This window comes from Salvelinus sp. IW2-2015, linkage group LG31 (assembly GCF_002910315.2).
Source record: "Salvelinus sp. IW2-2015 linkage group LG31, ASM291031v2, whole genome shotgun sequence".
Classification (NCBI taxonomy): domain Eukaryota; kingdom Metazoa; phylum Chordata; class Actinopteri; order Salmoniformes; family Salmonidae; genus Salvelinus; species Salvelinus sp. IW2-2015.
The window spans coordinates 8,063,959-8,069,390 of NC_036870.1; the positions used below are offsets into that span (position 1 = coordinate 8,063,959).

General features: G+C 41.9%; 1 long non-coding RNA gene across 1 annotated transcript; it reads right to left on the reverse strand.

The window, feature by feature from the left end:
- Positions 1-3,154: 3,154 nt before the first annotated feature.
- On the reverse strand, positions 3,155-5,170 carry LOC139023374 (uncharacterized). Its single transcript, XR_011474508.1, has 2 exons — positions 4,506-5,170; positions 3,155-3,676 (listed from the first exon to the last, which is right to left on the reverse strand). It is a non-coding gene; the product is annotated as an uncharacterized lncRNA (long non-coding RNA).
- Positions 5,171-5,432: the final 262 nt, after the last annotated feature.

Here is a 5,432-nt window from a genome sequence, read left to right on the forward strand (position 1 = left end):
TGGTAGTACTGACCCACAGGACACTTTACTCCAATATTACACCCAGTGTAGGTACTGACCCACAAGGACACTTTACTCCAATATTACACCCAGTGTAGGTACTGACCCACAAGGACACTTTACTCCAATATCATTACACCAGTGTAGGCTACTGACCCACAAGGACACTTTACTCCAATATTACACCCAGTGTAGTACTGACCCACAAGGACACTTTACTCCCATATTACACCCAGTGTAGCTACTGACCCACAAGGACACTTTACTCCAATATTACACCCAGTGTAGGTACTGACCCACAAGGACACTTTACTCCAATATTACACCCAGTGTAGCTACTGACCACAAGGACACTTTACTCCAATATACACCCAGTGTAGGTACTGACCACAAGGACACTTTACTCCAATATTACACCCAGTGTAGTACTGGCCACCAAGGACACTTTACTCCAATATTACACCCAGTGTAGGTATCGACCCACAAGGACACTTTACTCCCATATTACACAGTGTAGGCTACTGACCACAAGGACACTTTACTCCAATATTACACCCAGTGTAGGTACTGACCCACAAGGACACTTTTACTCCAATTTACACCCAGTGTAGCTACTGACCCACAAGGACACTTTACTCCAATATTACACCCAGTGGTGATACTGACCCACAAGGCACTTTACTCCAATATTACACCCAGTGTAGGCTACTGGCCACAAGGACACTTTACTCCAATATCACCCAGTGTAGGCTACTGGCCACAAGGACACTTTACTCCAATATACACCCAGTGTGGTACTGGCCACAAGGACACTTTACTCCAATATTACACCCAGTGTAGGTACTGACCACAAGGACACTTTACTCCAATATTACACCCAGTGTAGGTACTGACCACAAGGACACTTTACTCCAATATTAACCCAGTGTAGGTACTGGCCACAAGGACACTTTACTCCAATATTACACCCAGTGTGGGTACTGCCACAAGGACCTTTACTCCAATATTACACCCAGTTAGGCTACTGACCACAAGGACACTTTACTCCAATATTACACCCAGTGTAGGCTACTGACCCACAAGGACACTTTACTCATATTACACCCAGTGTAGGCTACTGACCCACAAGGACACTTTACTCCAAATTACACCCAGTGTAGGTACTGCCCACAAGGACACTTTACTCCAATATTACACCCAGTGTAGGCTACTGACCCACAAGGACACTTTACTCCAATATTACACCCAGTGTAGGTACTGACCCACAAGGACACTTTACTCCAATATTACACCCAGTGTAGACTACTGACCCACAAGGACACTTTACTCTAATTACACCCAGTGTAGGTACTGACCACAAGGACACTTTACTCCAATATTACACCCAGTGTAGGTTCTGAGCCCACAAGGACACTTTACTCCAATATTACACCCAGTGTAGGCTACTGACCCACGGACACTTTCCTCATATTACACCCAGTGTAGCTACTGACCACAGGACACTTTACTCCAATATTACACCAGTGTAGGTACTGCCACAAGGACACTTTACTCCAATATACACCCAGTGTAGGCTACTGGCCACAAGGACACTTTACTCCAATATTCACCCAGTGTAGGCTACTGGTCCACAAGGACACTTTACTCCAATATTACACCCAGTGTAGGTACTGGTCCACAAGGACACTTTACTCCAATATTACACCCAGTGTAGGTACTGACCACAAGGACACTTTACTCCAATATTACACCCAGTGTGAGCTACTGGCCACAAGGACACTTTACTCCAATATTCACCCAGTGTAGGCTACTGCCACAAGGACTCTTACTCCAATATTACACCCAGTGTAGGTACTGGCCACAAGGACACTTTATACTCAATATTACACCCAGTGTAGGTTATGACCACAAGGACACTTTACTCCAATATTACACCCAGTGTAGGCTACTGAGCCACAGGACACTTTACTCCAATATTACACCAGTGTAGGTACTGACCCACAAGGACACTTTACTCCAATATTACACCCAGTGTAGCTACTGACCCACAAGGCACTTTACTCCAATATACACCAGTGTAGTACTGGACCACAAGGACACTTTACTCCAATATTACACCCAGTGTAGGCTACTGGCCACAAGGACACTTACTCTAATATTACACCCAGTGTAGGCTACTGGACCCACAAGGACACTTTACTCACATATTACACCCAGTGTAGGTTACTAGGCAGTAGCCTACACTGGGTGTAATATTGGAGTAAAGTGTCCGTGTGGACCAGTAACCTACACTGGGTGTAATATTGGAGTAAAGTGTCCTTGTGGGTCAGTAGCCGACACTGGGTGTAATATTGGAGTAAAGTGTCCTTGTGGGTCAGTAACCAACACTGGGTGTAATATTGGAGTAAAGTGTCCGTGTCGGTCAGTAGCCTACACTGGGTGTAATATTAGAGTAAAGTGTCCTTTGTGTGTCAGTAGCCTACACTGGATGTAATATTGGAGTAAAGTGTCCTTTGTGTGTCAGTATTCTACACTGGATGTAATATTATCTTATTTAGACAAACAATTATGAACTAATATACCACTGGACGATAGGTTCAGATATTCGGTAACATGTGGTTAACTTGGGCTTATTCAGAAAATGTGTGGGTGGTTGGAAACAGACAGTATGTGTAACTAAACGTCACAGTCAACTGAAAGTTCATGTTCCAGAATACTGCACAGATGTTCTAAATGTGAATATTTTATCCAACAGGAGTGTTGTTTCGCTAGTTGGGCAGAGTTTGCACTTTTGGGACTATCCCATTGGTTCCATTGTACTGGGTAAGATCAGTAAAATAAAAATAAATAAAAGCATTACCAGAGAGATGTCAAAGACCAAACTGATCCTAGATCAGAACTCTTACTCTGGAACTCTTTGTGAATACGGGCTTTGGTCACATGTCCATMGATGACACAGCCCATCTAGTGTCCTTTCTGGTACTGCTATAACTTTTATGATAAGGACTATTTTCTATCTATTAACTAAAGTATTTTTACTGRGCTATGTCAACTTATAACTGACACCATTTAGAAGGAAAACACTGGAGTTACTATTTGTACATTATAACACTTAATAATTCAGGATACTTGACAAGCAGATGACATACCTGGATCACAGTATATASATGTATTTAATCAGTAGAATGAACACATGGTACATATGGAACAGAATGGAAGCAAACAWAGAACAKWGCTYCATTTTAAATGGATTGATAACTGTAAAAACGTTAATGAAATAGTATCTTGTTAAATTGGTATATGTACACCATATAGGTAAAAATGTAAACCACAGCTAGAGCCAACTAGACCACAGTTCCACTCCCCTGGGCCTGATGAACGGTAGACTTCCACATAGCTCTGGTCTCTTTAAAGACAGGAATACATCTTTCAATGTAGTTAGTTACACGTAGAAACAAAAACAGGTTCAGCCTAACACAGTGAAAACCAGTTCAACTCCATAAGATATGGGTTACATTAGCTATTATAATTAGACTACGGTTGAATGGTTTTCACAGACCCAGTGTTTTGAATACACGGTCCATCCTTCCAGCTTTCAATGGGTCTGATGCTGTCTGTGAGATCTCAACACAAGCCGCCTCATCATCAAGTTATTTGGTTCCCTTCCATCCAATACCTATAAACAACACAGAGAATCAGAGTTGAAAATCATCCAATACAACAGAGAGAATCAGACGGTTAACCTAGTCCCCAGGCTCAGTTGTTACCATTCTACATAGAGAATCAGACAGTTAACCTAGTCCCAGGCTCAGTGTTACCATTCTACAGAGAGAATCAGACAGTTAACTAGTCCCCAGCTCAGTTGTTACCATTCTAATAAGAGAATCAGACAGTTAACCTAGTCCCAGGCTCAGTTGTTACCATTCTACATAGAGAATCAGACAGTTAACCTAGTCCCAGCTCAGTTGTTACCATTCTAACATAGAGAATCAGACAGTTAACCTAGTCCCCATCTCAGTTGTTACCATCTACATAGAGAATCAGACAGTTAACCTAGTCCCAGGCCAGTTTTACCATTCTACATAGAGAATCAGACAGTTAACCTAGTCCCAGTCTCAGTTGTTACCATTCTACATAGAGAAACAGACAGTTAACAACTGAGCCTGGGGACTAGTTTACCATTCACATAGAAATCAGACAGTTAACCTAGTCCCCAGGCTCAGTTGTCACCATTCTACATAGAGAATCAGACAGTACCTATCCCCAGGCTCAGATTGTCACCATTCTACATAGAGAATCAGACAAGTACACCTAGTCCCCAGGCTCAGCTGTTACCATTCTACATAGAGAAAATCAGACACCAGTATAACCTAGTCCCCAGGCTCAGTTGTTACCATTCTACAGAGAGGAACAGAGAGAGCTGGTTGAGGACAAGATTATCAGACTGTAAAAAGTAATTTAATACAACAGAAAAGTTTAAAAGTCCTCCAGAACCTGTTCCTTACGTAGGTTTAAATGGTGTGTTGTCAACCCACTCCCAGATTCCATCTTTTTTATATGTACCAATCCAGACATTCTTCTTAAATCCATGGATAAATATCTATAATATAATTGTGGAAGAAAAACAATGGTCAAAAATGAACCTCCACAGCAGAGAATATTATTAGTAGTATAATGTACTCAGCCTGGTCTCTAGAAATACAAGGTGTTTTAGGATGTTTGAAAAGGTCCTGAGTTCTTCCATACATGCCTTCCTCAGCGCTCACCCCAAAAAATACACAAATGTTGCCGAGCGCTGGTTTAAACTCATGATGCTCGAGGGGAAGTGTGCTCAGACCACACAGACCAAGTACTCTTCTCTGACGACTGCACCACAACAGTTCACAACGCTCTAGCAAGCAGGGAGAGTACTTGATGGAAACAGAGTTGTGTTTAATCATTTTAGTTTTAAGCATTCCCCAACCCATAGCTCTAACCTTAACCCCTAACCTTAACCCTTTGAGTTGTCTCTGTTTTAACCCTTTAACTACACAGAATTAACCCTGTAACAACACAGAATTAACCCTGTAACTACACAGAATTCACCCTGTAACAACACAGAATTCACCCTGTAACCACACAGAATTATCCCTGTAACTACACAGAATTAACCCTGCAACCACACAGAATTAACCCTTGTAACGCAACACAGTAATTAACCCTGTAAACACAAGGAATTAACCTGTAACAACAGAATTAAACCCTGTAACAACAGCAGAATTAACCCTTGAACCACACAGAATTACCTTGTCACACAGAATTAACCCTGTACACATAACACCAGTTAATCCACACAGAATTAACCCAGTCAAAGAATTAAGCCCTGTAACCACACAGAATATACCCTGTAAACCGATTACCAGTAACCACACTTAATTAACCAGTAACCAACA